Below are 17,992 nucleotides of genomic sequence, written 5' to 3'. Positions count from 1 at the left end.
TCTGTACTTTGTGCTACAGCAAAAACAACCCTCGGTGACCACCAACGCTAAGCCGCAGGAAAGACAGTCCACGACACCTGACTGAATCTTTGCTCTACAGCAATAACTGTCCTCAATGCCAGGCATGCTCTTCGCGTTACAGTGATGACCATTCGAGGCGTCTTTCCTGCCCCTTGCAACCTCCTCCACTGGGAACTGAACTCTTCATGCCAACTGGACTAATCTGATCCCTGTATCTTGTCTCGCTACATCACAGTTGGCTGCCTGAACTTGTGACTTTCTCCGGTCTAGCACGATCAGATGACCATGAGTGGCATTTTGTGCTTTTATGTGCTATATCTACTTAAATCTCAGAAATTGCAAATCTTTGATTCTACTGACTGAATTTATTTGTCGTTTTGATCTCATTTTATGTCTTAAAATTATCTCTATTGTAAATTGGTGTGGGATTTTTATTGTGTTGTGGTTTTTCTTTATTACTGTTTTTGTGCTGCATAAATACTTTACACATTGCATCTAAGTCAAGCCTGGCTGCTTTTGTGCCAAGCTACCAGATGGTTAAGCACAGGTTAATTGAATGACTTTCATGGTTCAGCCTGACAAAGATTGTGGTTGTTACGTAAGTAGGGTTTCCTTCCCCCTCAACCAATAACCCAGTTTCTTACAATGCCAATAAAAGATAACAATACACATAGAAATACCATGGGAGTATAAACAGACACACACATCTGTGATTATAGAATAAGGCAGAGCCCAGATGTAAAAATGAATATGTTGAAGCACCTGCCCAAAATGAGGAAATGGAGGTAGCATAGGTACCCCATCAAATAAAAGGAATAATCATATGCTATGCAATGATGCTAAGGAGGCACACAGGGCTGCTAAAGAGGAACAGAGGAAAGCATAGGCTGTCAAAGGGAGAATAAATAAAAGCAGAGGAAAATTAAAGTTTGGTAAGAAAAATCTTAGTCATGGTGAAACAATAAGTAAAAGCACAGATTCACCAGCGAAGAATAAGGAGTAGAAAAGACCCACTTTGATAAAGAAGAAGCAAAGAGAAGCCAGTTAAGAATAAGAAAAGGCTTGGATGCAGCAACACATGGTACTACTGTGTATTGATCTTATAAACTCATGCCACAACATGGTGGACTTCACTCTGTGACTAGTTGTAGATTAATTAATTGTGATTTGTTTGAATGGGCACTTTGCATGTTGTCAAAACGCAGCTGATATGTCTTTGAGGTGTGTTTCAAATGTAATCCTGCACTTATGTGCTGAGATGAACGATGTAATATCACATTATTAAGTTTTTTTTATCTTGACCTAAAAAAAATTGAACACAGAATATTGACTACAACTGTATTGTCAAGGTAAATACATATAAGTAGATGTAGGTACTTAGGGCCAGATGTAGAAAGAAAGAAAATTGCAACTCGCAATTTGCTATGCAGAAATGTGTCTCAGACACCTTCTGCGACTCGCAATGGGGTCGCAAAGACCTACCTCATTAATATTAATGAGGTGGGTCGCAGTTTGCGACCCCATTGCGAGTCTGGGCACTCACGGGGATGGTGGCCTGCTGGAGACAGCAGACCTCCATGTCCGTGACTGCTTTTGCAATAAAGCATTTTTTTTTTCTATCTGCAGCCCGTTTTCCTTAAAGGAAAACGAGCTGCACTTAGAAAAAAAAACCGAAACCTTTTGTTTCGGTTTTTTTCAGATCAGGCAGGCAGGCAGGCAAATGATTCCATAATTTTGGGATCATTGACAAAGGGGAAGGGGTCCCATGGGGACCCCTTCCCGTTTGCGAATGAGTTACCATCCACTTCAAGTGGATGGTAACTGCGAGTTCATTTGCAACCGCTTTCGCGGTCGCAAATAGGAAGGGAACACCCCTTCCTATTTGCGAGTCGGAAACGCATTTTGCGAGTCGGTTCCGACTCGCAAAATGAGTTTCTGCATCGCGTAGCGGCTTTTGCGCCTAAACGCCGTTTGCGAGGCGCAAAAGCCTTGCTACATCTGGTCCTTAGACATGGAGTTAAGAGAAGGACATCTATGGTTACCTGTGTATACTAACTTTGATGTTATTTTGTAGTCGATTATCTGGATTCATTAATCTTTTAGATAATCTAAACAACTTTACCTGCAGCCTGGCCAAACAACACAGGTAACCCCACCATCCATCAGGTCGAACTAACCAACCCACATGCAAGTACTGGTTTACGTTAACTCAAACAAGGCAACTTGACATGCCAGCTCTTGCAGTCATCATTTCAAAAAAGGCAACCATATTATTCACAAGCTCCGATTTGCACCAAATTGAATTAGGCAACCTACATGCAAGCGTTGGCTCACACTAACTCAAACAAGGCAACCAGGCATGCCAGCTGCTGCTGACATCAAATCAAACAAGGCAAGCATGCTCACAAGCTTCTGCTTGCACCAAATCAAATTAAGTAACTCGTGTGTTAGAAATGGGGTCTTTGGTTGGCAGTCAGGTTACCCCCTGTCCAAGCAAGGACCCTCACTCTAGTCAGGGTAAAGGAGAATGACACTCAGTTAATCCCTGCTCACCCCCTTGGTAGCTTTGCACGAGCAGATAGACTTAACTTTAGAGACCAGGTGTAAAGTATTTGTACTAGCACACACAGTAATATAGTAAAAATACCACAGAATGACTCAACACAGGTTTAGAGGAATAGCCAACATTTATATAAACAAAACAAGACCAAAACGACAACAATCCAACATACACAAGTCAAGTTATGAATTTTTAAAGATTAAACACAAAAATAGCACTTCGGCGTCTGATGCTGTGGGGCAAAGGAGCGGAGGCACCATGAAGAGGTGTCGTGTCCTTGCTGTGCAGCGGTGGAGTTGAGGCGGCATCGGTGCGATGCATTGAATCGTCGCACTCCAGTCAGTTGCAGGTGGCGTCACAGGATTCGGCAGCGGCGTCGTTCCGGAGTCGTCCGAAGTCAGTCTTCTTGGATTTACACCAGCTTCTCCTTTGAAAGGCCCAGGGACTGGATAGGGCACCACTTGTCAGGGCAGGAGTCTCAGCAGAGAGTCCAGGTGCTGGTAGAGGAAGTCTTTGATGGCCCTGAGTCTTCAGAACAGGGGGCATGCTCAGTCCAAGCTGTTGGAGATTCTTCTCAAGCAGGAATGCACAACAAAGTCCAGTCTTTGTCCCCTTTCATAGGCAGAAGCAGCAACCGCCGGAGAGCTCCACAAAGCACAGTCACAGGCAGGGCAGCACTTCTTCTCAACTCTTCAGCTCTTCTCCTTGGCAAAGGTTCCTCTTGATTCCAGAAGTGATCTGATTTACAGGGATTTTGAGGGCTCATCATATACCCCTTTCTGCCTTTGAAGAAGGCCTACTTCAAAGGAAAGTCTCTCTTGTTTGTAGGAACCTGCCTTGCCCATGGCAGGCCCCAGACACACACCAGGGGGTAAGAGACTGCATTGTGTGAGGGCTGGCACAGCCCTTTCAGGTGTAAGTGACCACTTATTCCCTCCCCCCTAGCACAGATGGCTCATCAGGATATGCAGGCTACACCCCAGCTCCCTTTGTGTCACTGTCTAGCGAGAGATGCAAACAGCCGAACTGTCAAACTGACCCAGACAGGGAATCCACAAACAGGCAGAGTCACAGAATGGTTTAAGCAAGAAAATGCCTACTTTCAAAAAGTGGCATTTTCAAACACACAATCTGAAAACCAACTTCACTAAAAGATGCATTTTTAAATTGTGAGCTCACAGGCCCTAAACTCCATATTTCTATCTGCTCCCTAAAGGGAATCTGCACTTTAATAATATTTAAAGGCAGCCCCCATGTTAACCTACGAGAGAGATAGGCCTTGCAACAGTGAAAAATGAATTTGGCAGTATTTCACTGTTAAGACATGTAAAACACATAAGTACATGTCTCACCTTTAACATACGCTGCACCCTGCCCATGGGGCTACCTAGGGCCTACCATAGGGGTGCCTTACATGTATAAAAAGGGAATGTTTAGGCCTGGCAAGTGGGTACACTTGCCAAGTCAAATTGGCAGTTTAAAACTGCACTCACAGACACTGCAGTGGCAGGTCTGAGCCATGTATACAGGGCTACTAATGTGGGTGGCACAACCCGTGCTGCAGGTCCACTTAGTATCATTTGATATACAGGTCCTTGGCACCTCTAGTGCACTGTACTAGGGACTTGCCAGTAAATCAAATACGGCAAGCTTGGAAAGTCAATTACACATACATTTTATATAGGAGCACTTGCACTTTAGCACTGGATAACAGTGGTACAGTGCCCAGAGTAAGGAAAAAGCAGCAAAACAGAGTCCAGCATACACCAACAACCTGGGAAACAGAGGCAAAAATTTAGGGGAGACCACGCCAAGGATGCCAAGTCTAACAATGTGCAAGAGCTAGCTCACACTAAATCAAAGAAGGCAACCAGCAATGCCAGCTCCTGCTGTCATCAAATCAAATAAAGGCAATGATGCTCACACGCTTAACTTGCACTAAATTTGACAAGGCCAACACTTCACAAGAGCAGAACCAATGGTGGTATGCATTATCATAAAAGGCACAGTGCACTACACTAGTGAATGCACTGTTGTTTATGATAGAAGGATGCTTATGCACAGCGCCAACTCAACAAGAAGTTTTGAGTTCATCTCAGGGCGAATGCTTCCCACAAAGATCACACTAAAGAAGGTGCCCCACTACCATTACCGTAACCACACATTTACTTGAAAGAGGACAAGGCAGCCATTCAGGTAAGCTCCTGCTTGCTTCAAATAAGGCAAGGTAGCTACTTGCACACACACTACAGCTTCACCAGATCGATAAGGCTACCTGACAACTAAGCTCCGACTTGCCAAATAACAGACAGGGCAACAAGGTATCCAATTTCCAGCTGCCACTGAGCAGTATCTGACTCACGCAGTCCTATAATAGTGGTAAATTACATATGATAGAAATAGCGATATGTAAAGATGAGGACACGAACAGCGTTGCACTTGTAAAGAAACTGTTTATTGTCGGAGCTCTTCTCGGACGCAGTGCTCTCTCTCCCTGTCAACAAGCAACTGCCGGGAGAGATAACACCGAACCAACATTCCAGACTATCGGCTCGAGGCTCAAGCAAAACAGCTGCGAGCCATATTATAACACGTCCCTCTCCGTTAACACCCACAAATAAAACTCACAAATTAAATTGAAGGAAAAACCATTTCACAATAAACTATTGCTTCGGAAAACCAAAAAGAAAAGTATAAAGCACAGGAAATACAACGAGAACTACTAAAAAGAAATGACACACTGATTGGACCCGGCGGCAGGGGCGGGAGGCAAGCCCCGTTTGATATTGAACGCGTGCCCACTTCCGCGGGACGCACTGATTGGACCTGGCGGCAGGGGCGGGAGACAAGCCCCCTTTGAAATTGAACGCACGCCCGCTTCTGCGGGACGCGCCCAGGCAAAGCCCGGGCCAAGGGCGGGCCCATCCTTCGCCCGGCAGCGACCGGAGGAGGCCGGGCCACACCTCTTTATTTCGTCATCTTTGAGCCCAGCATCGCTATCCCTGTCCGACAATAGCGGGGTCTGAGGAGCTTTAAGTTTATTCCAGGTGAGGGGTTTCTAGTAGGGCCACAGCGGGCGGGCCAACTACATTTTTACCAAGTGTTTGAGTGAGGAGTTTGTAGAAAAGTACGCAGTCGGTCTGAAATAAGAGGAAAAGATGGGCAGACGGAAGGGGGCGGGAGCTGAAGAAAAGCATGGGAACAACAAAACCCTAGATGGATTTCTTCAAAAGGCCGTTGGAGCACTAGAAAAAGAGATAGAAATGGTACAGCGCTGCTTATCTGCCCCTACACCCTCAGCCCCTAGCTGTCAAGCCCTACAGCCACTTCTGTCATCAGACTCACAGCCCACACTGACCACCCCTCCCACTATCCCCCCCAGAAACCTTCAGGAGCACCCAGTTGAAGTTCCGGATGATTTCACTGCTCTTTCTGCATCAATTCTGCCAATCCGGGGCCTCTCTAAAGGTGAGTCCCAAATCATTGTCGATTCCAAAACCAAAGGGAAAAGGAAATGAAGGGAGTCTATTATAAGGAACAAACGAACCCGTATTTCAAGCTCCACTAATCCGGGCCTGGCTTCTGGTAATGATGATATTATAACTCCCCTAGAAAGTGTTAATGGACAACCGGCAATTGATTATATAATGGAATCCATAAAAGAAGAGTTCATTAAGATGCTTCACCCTATAGTAGCCCGTCTCCAAGCGATTGAGGAGAAATTGAAAGGGCTTATTAAGACCCAGTTGCCGACATCTCCTCCCCCTGCAGAAATTCAATCTTACTCTCACCCCTCCCACTTGAGCCAACCTTGCGCTAGTGACGACAGATTCTCTGCATTAATGAGCAAGGGTCTTATCCTTTCCAAGAACCACGAGGGGGACTCATTTGATAGAGCGGCCAACATCTCAAAGGATAAGTATCCTAAGGTCCCCGCCCCTCTTTCAAAAGGAACTGGAGGTCCTGCTTCTTGTAACGACACAGCAACAAATGTTAGTGCAGCTAATTCCATTTATGAGCATCCCCAAGCAGGCCCCCCGGAGACGGTGCAGATCAATGGTGGGACAGGATGGAGAGCGTTACATCTTCCACCGGGGTCATGCCCATACGTTCTTGTTATCACTAATGTCCCTGAACTCAAATCCAACACCCCGGAATCTTTCACCAAACTGAAAAACAAGGTTATACATTGGCTACATGTAAATGCTAGGTTTGCATTTCATATGATACCCTCGATACTGTTGGTGAGGAGGATCGTTGTAGAAGCTCGGCACGGGGGACTGCATTGTTATTAATTTTGACTCACCCGCTCTTGTCCAGCAGCTTTCTTTAAATGTCCACAGACCCTATCCTTCAGCAGGGGAAGTTTCTCTGTGTAGACTGGAAGTGTTCTATCCCCCAGCAGCTACAGCTGCTAATAGTGAGCGGCCAATGGCGCACAGAGTCTACCCCGGTATTCAGCCACAGTCTGACCCCGAGTCAGGCTGTAGACCTTCCTCAGCTTCTCTCTCCGAGGTAGATTGACTCAGTGATGGACTATGGGGAGCAGGAATGAGTTACTATGAGACTGAGCATATTGTCAACCCAGTTCCTAGTGGATTTACTTCATTCATACCATCTACTCTGACAGATCCCTGCAATCCGGGAATTAGCGAGAATATCACCTTTGGAGCCAGTGAGGAGGGGGGATCCTTCGCGACAAGTGTTCCTTGCAATCCTGGGTTTATTTTTCCTGTCAAGTTTTTAGACATGAATATGACTGGTTTTGTATCTAGCGGGGTGAATAATCTACAGGGTAAGAAAGAAAACGGTCAAGTCATGATCATGGGGGACACTAAGCTTTCTAGCTGTATCCCCCCTTTCAGAGAGAAACCCCAGAGTGAAGCTTGGCAAGTAAAAACAGACACATTTGATACTGTTCTTAGCTGGAACATAGCAGGGCTGGAGAGCAAAATGCAAATTCCAGGATGAGGCCAATTTATAGGCGAACATCAGATATGTCTATTTCAAGAAACATGGGCATTGGGGCCCAAATATAGATCAGGCTTTAAAAGCTACTGGGTTGCAGGGCGCAAGGCGTCTTCTGGGAGCTGTTCTCTCAGGTGCAAGGTTGAAGTTGTAGATATGGGCTGCCCTGATTTACAGGCCTTACTAGTATCGACCCTCAAGAAGAGACCTCTACTAATAATTAATATCTATAACAGGAGTGTGGGCAGTAATTATGATTCTGATGCCCTGACCATACTGTACAGCTTTCTTCACAGCAACATTTCATCTTATTTCATCTTAATCGCAGGGGACTTTAACGTTACCTTCGAGCCCTATCCTCTGGTCCAAGAGCTATATAAAGAAGAGGATGCCTATTGGGGCATCCCCCAGTTAGTGTCAAATAGAAGACCTAGATTGAATAGAATAGCAAACCAAGTTGCTGATGTTACACTAACACATGGTCTTCGAGCTTGCAACGGTCGCTCCCGTTCAGATGCCAACTCGCACCTCACCTTTAGGCGTGGAGCTCACAGGAGGCAGATCGATTATATTTTCCTTGAGATCCGACTATGGGGCCATATGTCTGACATGAGGGTGCAAGAACATGAAGAGAGTGACCATGACCCACTGATTTTATAGATTAGTGGTCTGCTGCCTTCGCTTGAAGTTCCCCACCCTAAGGCATATGCACAACAGCTCGCCCTGACAAATAATAGATGTAATGTCAAATGGGAGTCTGTTATTACCGCCTCTGATTCCCTTTCACTAATATACAATTTATTAGCAGACCAAATGGAGCACATGCTTCTGCATTTAGAGGACGGAGACGGGCTTTTAGCAGCTCACAATGAACTGTTCAACTCTTTAAAGTACCTTCTCACAAAAGAGATCATCCGTAAACTTATTAAAAAGTGCAGTGCAAGGTGGTTTAGCAACATATGCAGGGAAGCCCAGCAAAAGCTATTGAGAACACTGAAAGAGGGTCATGTAGAGCTTATAAGAAAAGCAAGAAAGGACTACAAACAGGAATGTTCTAGGGAGCGCAGGAGCTGGGAGGAGGCCAGATGGGTAGCTATCCTGGAGACTGCAAAAGCAAACGATATTTCTAGGTTTTGGAAATTGATAGCAGATGACAGTAGAGACTCATCCTCCCCGCCTGATACCTCAATCCTCTCTGCAGCGTGGGCTGAGCACTTCGGTCGACTATATGAAGGGCCATCCGAAGCTACCTTCAGGACCCTTGACGATAGCTCAATTCCCGGGGCTACCCTGATTAAATTTACTCTAGCTGAAACTAGAGCTGCAAAAATTTCATTAAATTGGGGAAAGGCCCCGGGTCCTGATAAGATCCCAGGCGACTTATATAAGACAAGACCTGACATATGGGCTCCTTACTTAAATTTAATTTGTAATGCAGTTGCAGAAGGAACACCTGTTCCACCCTCTTGGAAAGGGGCCGAGATAGTTCCCATCTTCAAAAAAGGCAGTCCTAGTGATCCTGCCAATTACCGCCCGATATGTCTACTTGACAACTCCCCAAAAATGTTTGCAAAGCAACTCTTGTTTCATCTTGACGAATGGATTTCAGAGTCCGAAGCTATATCCGATCTACAGGCAGGGTTCAGACCCGCAGTTAGCACCATAGATCAAGCCCTGAGGTTCCTGGGGGGGGGGGGGGGGGAAATCTGTATGTGGTTTTCATTGACCTCAGAGCTGCATTTGATTTGGTCCCCAGGAACTTGTTATGGTTGACACTATCCAATATGGGTGTTCCAACAGGCCTCCTGAAACTCATTGTTTGACTGCACGAGAATACTTACGCACAAAGTAGGTGTGGTAAGGACGGCGAATTGACAGATCCTGTAGCTATCAAAAGAGGAGTCAGACAAGGTTGTGTTCTAGCCCCTACCCTCTTCCTCCTATACATAAATAATTGCATCCAATATTTAGAGAATTGCATAAACGATTTGCCCAAGCTGGCTGGGAAGAAAATACTATGGCCCTCATTCTGACCTTGGCGGGCGGCGGAGGCCGCCCGCCAAAGTCCCGCCGTCAGGTTACCGTTCCGCGGTCGAAAGACCGCGGCGGTAATTCTGACATTCCCGCTGGGCTGGCGGGCGGCCGCCTTCAGGCCGCCCGCCAGCCCAGCGGGAAAGAGGCTTCCACGATGAAGCCGGCTCGGAATCGAGCCGGCGGAGTGGAAGCTGTGCGACGGGTGCAGTTGCACCCGTCGCGTATTTCACTGTCTGCCAAGCAGACAGTGAAATACTTGTAGGGGCCCTCTTACGGGGGCCCCTGCAATGCCCATGCCAGTGGCATGGGCACTGCAGGGGCCCCCAGGGGCCCCGCGACCCCCCCTACCGCCATCCGGTTCCCGGCGGTCGGACCGCCGGGATCTGGATGGCGGTAGGGGGGGTCGGAATCCCCTCGGCGGCGCAGCAAGCTGCGCCGCCTTGGAGGATTCAATGGGGCGGCGGTACACTGGCGGGAGACCGCCAGTGTTGCCGGTCCGACCGCGGCTTTACCGCCGCGGTCGGAATCCCCATTGGAGCACCGCCGGCCTGTCGGCTTTGCTCCCGCGGTCCTCCGCCCTGGCGGTCTTTGACCGCCAGGGTCAGAATGACCGCCTATGTCTGCTATATGCAGACGACACTATCCTGCTTGGTAAATCACTGATGGGAATTCAAAATGTGGTCAACCAATTCTGTGTCTTCTGTAGATACTACGGGTTGGATGTTAATGCTAAGAAAACAAAAGTTATGATATACAGTGCCTCAAGAAAAAGATTACATGCAAGAATAGTAATGAATTCAATTCCGTTGGTAAGAGTTGCAGAGTTCGATTATCTAGGCATTAGGCTAACAGACTTTGGTAGTTGGGAGGCTGCTATTGGTAAAGGGGCACTCATTATAAGCCAGAGAGGTGGGGCATTAGTACGTAAGGCTAGAACTGCAGCGAGCCCCCCTTGAACCCAATCTCTGAGATATATAAAGTCCAATTCCGTGCTGTGGCCCTTTACGGAGCGGAACTTTGGGGTTCCCACAGAAAATTGGATATTTTACAAACTAAAGAAAATCACTTCCTTAGACACGTATCCAGGTTAGGGAAGGGTACACCAATGACCCCTCTCAGACTTGACCTAGAACTAAACAGTATCAAAGCCACAGCGGGTTTGAGACCGCTTTCTTACTGGATCCGTTTATGGAAATCTGACGAACTTGAACCGTTTAGGGTGGCGATAAGAGAACTTATAATATCCTCACAGGGATGGGAAAAAATCCTTTGGCTGAAGGAGATGAAATCTGCCTGGGATAAGCTAGGTTTCCCTCACTACTGGAAGTACCCCGAGCTGATCCCTGCTAACGCTAGGCAACTTGTCAAAGGGAGATATTGGGAGAAAACCAATGAAGATCTTTTGCACCGTAATAGGGTGGGCAGGTTAACAGTAGAATTTCTGGAAGTCAAACATGAACCCCGGCCCGAGAATCTCATGGACCTTCCTATACCTGCACATGCCCGCGCCTTATTTCCCCAGCTAAAATACGGCACTCTGCCCGTTAACAGCTTTACGGCCCGTTGGTCATCAAGTTACCCCATGACCGACAGATGTATATTTTGTCACCAATGTAAGGAAACAACTGAGCATGTGCTGTTCTTCTGCCCTCTATACAAGAGCCCCAGAGGGAGGTGGATCATTCCTCTATGTAAAGTCTTACTACTGCAGGACCGAGCCAATGCTTTCAGAATATGTAAATATGATACATCCACATTGGTAGTAAGCTCAGTTACCAAAAATCTGTCTGAAGTTTGGTCCATTTGCCAAAGGTTCACCTTAGCCCTGGGGCTCTAAGTGGGCTAGGTATTTTTTTTGTCTATGGGTGGGGATTTTAATTAGGTATATTTATTCTCTCTTTTTAAAGCTTAGATGTGTCATGTATCTTAACTCTGATGGGAATTTCATTTAATCATTGTGCTGTTTTTGGAAATTTTCGGATCATTAGGTCTCTCATGTGAGAAGTTAAGGCTCTACTAGTCCGTATAGATGAATTTTTAGTGTAATTGGCATGGCATCTTATAAATTATATAGATATGATAAGAAATGTGTCAGTCCACAAATCGATCATGTTATCGGTTTCAGTTTTATGGAATGTATTAACTGTATTTATTTGAACGATGGACATAAGTTTTTTCTATTGCCATGTATGATTGTTTTAGTGCATCCATAAATTGATTATGTTACCGGTTTTAAGGAATGTACTAACGGTATTTATTCGAATGTCGGCTGCAAGTTTTTATTACTGCTATGTATGAGTGTCTTATTGTATTTTAATGGTCTAAATTTTTAGACTGAATAAAAAAATAAAAAATACTAAAAAGAAATGAAAACGAGTATTTATATCATGTTACATAATCATTCAGAAAAACGGGAGGTCTTCTGAATCTAGGAGTTCTAGGAGTCCTTACACTCAGATCACAAAGAGATGCTCTCATGGAACCCAAACGAGCAGATGAGTCAACATCACTTCCACCCACATCAGCATCACCACTTCCACTACCACCCTGATCCCTTTCACTACCATGAATTCCACATGGAGCTGTCACATCTTCATCTTTCATCAACATATAACCACTACAATCATCACACCTCTTTCCATTTCTCCCACTCCACGCAGAAGCAAATTTTGCAACACGCCTGAAATTCCAGCATTGACCATTTTCAAGTAAAACATGCCACTTGTGTACTTGTTGAACTCTGAACAGACCTAAAAACTTGCAAAGACCTTCCCAATTTAATTTTCACCCAATCACCAGGTTTAATCCTCATGACGTTACACCCCGTCTCACTCTAAAGGTCCCCATTGAATACACTACAGCCTTCCAACAATTTCTCCATCCATGAAGGTCTGAGTTTACCAACAAGTTTCCTTCCTTTCATGTCAACAAAAGGTACTCTCCCAGAAGTTAGATTCTCTGTGGTGCGATACGCCCACACTAATTCCGAGATCACCGATCCAGCATCCAAACCATTGACCAAAGCCAATTGCAGCCCACCCTTGATCATGCGGTTGGCCCATTCCACAATTCCATTGGCATGAGGATTGTACAATGCTGTACGTGCATGTCTTACACCTCACAAATCTAAAAAGGCTTTCATCTCATCAGATGTCAACTGCGTACTATTATCAGTAATCAAAACCACTGGAAACCCTTCCTCCGCAAAAATCTCTCTCAAGACACTTATGGTAGCAGACGTTGTAACCACTGACATAAACTTGAAAATAAGCCATTTAGAGTGCACATCCACCATAACCAGGGAAAAATTCCTTCCTCTACCAGTACCAGACAAAGGTTCAATGAAGTCTAAGCAGACACTATGCCAGGACTTACCCGGATCAGTTGTGCTACACCCATCGGACTGCCCTCCCACTTTTAACCGTTTCTCACTCTGTATACACACAGAACACCTCTCAACCCATCTCCCACGTCATCATCATCCATGCCAGGCCACCAGAACTCCATTCCCAACCTTCTTTTGGTAATTGTCTGACCCAGGTGACCCTTGTAAGCAATATCAAACAATCTTTTGCGTACACCCGAAGGCGGAACTACCTTTTCACCCCACAAGATCATCTGACCATCGATTTCTGAAAGTTCATCCAACACTTTGTTGTAAGGCCGTACTGAAACCAGAAGAGTACTGTCTCTCCTCCATCCCTTCTTTATCAAATCAATAACTCTCTTTAAAACCTCATTTTCTTTCATAGCCAAATCACAGTCAGTTTCTTTCACAGGACCTTTACTCCAATGCATAACTTCACACACAGAGGCAACTGCTCCCTCTTGTTCATTCTCTAACACATTATCCCCATCTACTGATTGCCACTCAAGAGCCAGACGAGAAAGACAATCAGCTTGCACATTCTTCCAACCAGGAATGAACTCAATTTTGCAATTAAGTTCTTTTAAACGTGAAGCTACCCTGGCCAGTCTTGCTGACCCCTTACCAGTCCCACCTGGTGACAACATTTTTAACAAAGGTTTATGATCAGTACGCAGCGTGATGGTACTGCCCCATATGTATTTGTATATATGTGTGAAAATATTCCACACCCCATGCCGCATGCTAAAGTCTCACGCTCAATAACTGCATAATGTCTCTCAGCACTAGTCAAAGTCCGTGAAGCAAAAGCAACAGTCTTCTCAACAGACTCATATATCTGGGACAAGACAGCTCCAATTCCCATTGCGCTTGCATCAACGGTAATAACCATTTTTTTCCTTGTGTCAAAAGGTACCAGAATGCCAGCATTGCACACTTTGGGGGTGATTCTCACCCTGGCGGGCGGCGGAGGCCGCCCGCCAGAGTTCCCCCTCCAAAATACCGCTCCGCGGTCGAAAGACCGCTGAGGGTATTTTGGGTTTTGCACTGGGCTGGCGGGGACCGCCAAAAGGCCGCCCGCCAGCCCAGTGCAAAACACCCTTCCCACGAGGACGCCGGCTCAGAATTGAGCCGGCGGAGTGGGAAGGTGCGACGGGTGCAGTTGCACCCGTCGCGAATTTCAGTGTCTGCAAAGCAGACACTGAAATTCTTTTTGGGGCCCTCTTACAGGGGCCCCGCGACACCCCATACCGCCATCCTGTTCCTGGCGGGAGAACCGCCAGGAACAGGATGGCGGTATGGGGTGTCAGAATCCTCCATGGCGGCGCAGCTTGCTGCGCCGCCATGGAGGATTCATTTGGGCAGCGGAAAACCGGCGGGAGACCGCCGGTTTTCCACTTCTGACCGTGGCCGAACCGCCACGGTCAGAATGCCCAGCGGGGCACCGCCAGCCTGTTGGCGGTGCCCCCGTCATTTTAGCCCTGGCGGTCTTGGACCGCCAGGGTTAGAATGACCTCCTTTATCTTTTATCAGTTGAAAACATCAACGTTGCGCTTCTTCCCATACAAAATTAGCTCCTTTGTGTAAGAGTACCTTTAGACATTCTGTCTTGCTGGCAAAGTTCTTGACAAATTTGGAGTAGTACTCAATTAAACCCAAAAAGGATTGCAGTTGGTCCTTGTCCTTAGGAGCTGGAGCGGATCTAATTACAACTAACAAGTCTTTTTTTGGCTTAACACCATCCTGCGACAGAGAATGACCAAAATACTCCATCTCCTTCATCAAGAATTGACATTTTTCCTGATGTAAAGTTAATCCAGATTCCAGCAACCTGTCCAACAACATCTTCAAAGTGACATTATGATTCTCAGTGGTGTCCCCAAACACCAGAATATCATCTTGAAAAAAAAAGAAGATTGTCCAACCCCTTGAAAATATGGTTCGTCATCCTATGAAAAATGCTGGCAGCGGATGCCAGGCTAAAAGGCATCCGGGTAAACTGAAATGTGCCCTCCATGGTTATGAAAGGAGTAAGAGTCTTAGATGTCGGATGAAGTCTAATCTGGTAATAAGTGTGCTTCAATCTTACTTTGAAAAATATTTGTCATTCTTCATAAGCAAGATCAACTCATTAATGTTTGGCAAAGGAAAGTTGTCTGTAACAATGATCTGGTTTAGCCCCCTCATATCTACACAGAACCTCAATTTTCTGTTTCTCTTCTTAAAGATAACTACAGGCGACAACCACTCCGAGGCCTCCACAGGTTCAATGACTCCACAGTTAAGCATTTCTTTTAGAAGCTCCTTAATTCCCCCTCTTACCGATGCCAGAACCTTCCTGACCTTGTGGTGAACAGGAACAACACCCAGCTTCAACCTAATTTAGTGAACGTAGCCTTTCAACTCACCCATTTCTTCTCTAAACACCTCCTTAGCACCATTCAAAATATCAGCAAGAGAAACATCCTCAATTACTGCTAACTGACTAGGGGCACATGGATTGATGACAATTCGAAGATCGTAGTGATGTTGCCAACCCAAAATATGTGGACCAGACTCCGCTACATAAACTTTGCCTAACACCTTTCTCCCCTTAAACTCTATCTCGGTGAGCATATAACCAATGATGTCTATCTGTTCGCCCTGATAACGCCCAGGATTGATGTCTTTTGGCAATAATCTGGTCGAAGGCCACTTCAGGAGAAACAAATCTTTAAGAACAATTGTATATAAGGAGCCAGAATCTACCATTAGTTCCACAGGCACATTCTTTACAGTAAATTCTGCTTTAGGTCTATGCATCCTTTTTGCTCCCGCCACCACATTATCAGACTCAGACACACATAAGACCCTTTCAAACTTGTCACCTTGTGAACGCATCACCTACTGCATCTCCAACCATGGCTACCGTCCCTTTGACATGTTCTTTTTTCCTACAAACTCGGGCAAAATCTCCTTTGTGCCCACACATTCGGCACTCTTTCCCCAGAGCCAAGAAATTCCTGGATTCAGAAGTATGATACCTGCTGCCACACTTGTTACACATCCTGCCATTACCCCTATTAAAGTTAAGAGAAGTATTAATGAATCTTTCCCAGGACAATTTACTTGTGACAGCCACATCACTCTCAATCAGCGATACATCCTCAGAACCCTTAACTTCTTTCCTCTCTATTTGTTTCATACAAAATTACGATTCATCAACCACCTTTGCAATTTCTATAGCATCCTTCAACTTAGGGTCCTTCGCTGCCCACAACCTTTCCTGCATTTTCTTACTCCTACAGTGTACAATGAGTTGGTCATGAATTAATTCCTTTGTCATCGCTCCGAATCTACATTTAACGGAAAGTTCTCTCAACCGAGCAACAAATTCATCCACAGATTCACCTTCTGGGGTTCTGTGTAGCACTTAAACCTTTGCATGACTACATTCTCAGTCTTGGCAAACCTCAATTCTAGTCTCCGCCTAGCTTCTAAAGATACATCATCAATAGATTGGCCAGCCAGATCAACAGCCTTTGGCAAGTACTTGAACACATGCTGACCTTCTTTGCCTAAAGAACTAAGTAAGATTGCTTTTTTCCTATTGGAAGAGAACCCTAAGTCATCGAGAGCCTCAAGATAATTATCAAATACGTCTATCCACTCCTCCCAAAGTATTGGCATACTTCCAGGTTGCACCAAAAACTGAGGTGGAGAATGCACAGCAGTGGTCGCAATAGCCATCATTTGAGGCCAAACCTAATGTTTAAATTTGTTATAAAAAAAAATAAACATATATAAGTATAGTACTTTGTGTCAAAGTGTCTCTGTACATTTAAATTAAATAAAACGTCCATGTTCCCCCTCTCAGGTGCTTGATAGTGAAGCAGACAAGTTCAGCAAAGCAGCAGCAAAGCAGCAAAGTTTAGGTCTGCCCATCACTGCAGAAGGCACTTTTCTCCTTAATGGTTTAGGTGTGCCTATCACCGCAAAAGAATCCTTAAGGAATTCAGCAAGAACCGGCAGGTCGCCAATACAGTACTTTCTGATTCCTCGTAAATTCCGTTTAGTTAAATGAGGGTTTTCCCAACTCTCTAAGATGGCCGCCACAAACATGCAGATGCATCGTCTGATGTCGGCTCAGCAACGTTAGAAGTAAGTGTAGCTAGGAGACTGAAGCAAAAGAGAAGCAGCGGCTTACACAGTGCGCACCGATTGACTTCTAAACACCAATAAAATGACGATAACAAAAGCAGCCGAAGATCAGGTCATGGAATGGCTGATTCAAATCGAGGTAAGAACTCAATCTCGATCCGTAATACGCCGATCACAAAACGGCACCTCGCATCCCACACTGAGACAGGAAGTCGTGGATTCACATCATCCGCGTTGAGAAGAAATTTCTGCGCTTGCTGACGCTTGTCGCCAAAAATGTAAAGATGAGGCCACAAACAGCGTCGCACTTGTAAAGAAACTGTTTATTGTCAGAGCTCTTCTCGTACACGGTGCTCTCTCTCCCCGTCAGCAAGCAACTGCCGGGAGAGAGAACACCGAAACAACATTCCAGACTATTGGCTCGAGGCTCAAGCAAAACAGCCGCGAGCCATATTATAACACAATACCAATGCAGAATAAGCACAGGTAAAGCTCATTAATGAAGAAAAATAAGCAGCATTGACAACCCTTGGAATAATAAAAAGAAGCATCGAAACCTCAAGAAAGATTAAAATAAGGCACGAAATATCAATGAGCAGTACAGGGAATGACTGCCATACCAACATATAGGAAGGGAAAGCAGAGGTACCTCTCTAAAGAAGAAAGAGAAGTGCCTGTGCGCACTGAGGATAATAGGAGCAGCAAGAAGGGAAGCTTAGGGAACCCAGCAAAGAATAAGGGCACGCACAGGCTCATAAAGGACGTTTAAGTTAAAGAGAAGTCCAGGCACGCCAACAAAGAAAAAGGAGAAGCAGAAGCCATCAAGAAACAATGAGGAGACGCTCTGGCAATCAAAAGAAGAATAAAGGAGTCCCAAAGAGCTGTCAATGAAGACAAAAGTG

Source organism: Pleurodeles waltl, chromosome 6, assembly GCF_031143425.1.
Source record: "Pleurodeles waltl isolate 20211129_DDA chromosome 6, aPleWal1.hap1.20221129, whole genome shotgun sequence".
Lineage (NCBI taxonomy): Eukaryota > Metazoa > Chordata > Amphibia > Caudata > Salamandridae > Pleurodeles > Pleurodeles waltl.
This window is presented reverse-complemented; position numbering follows the sequence as displayed.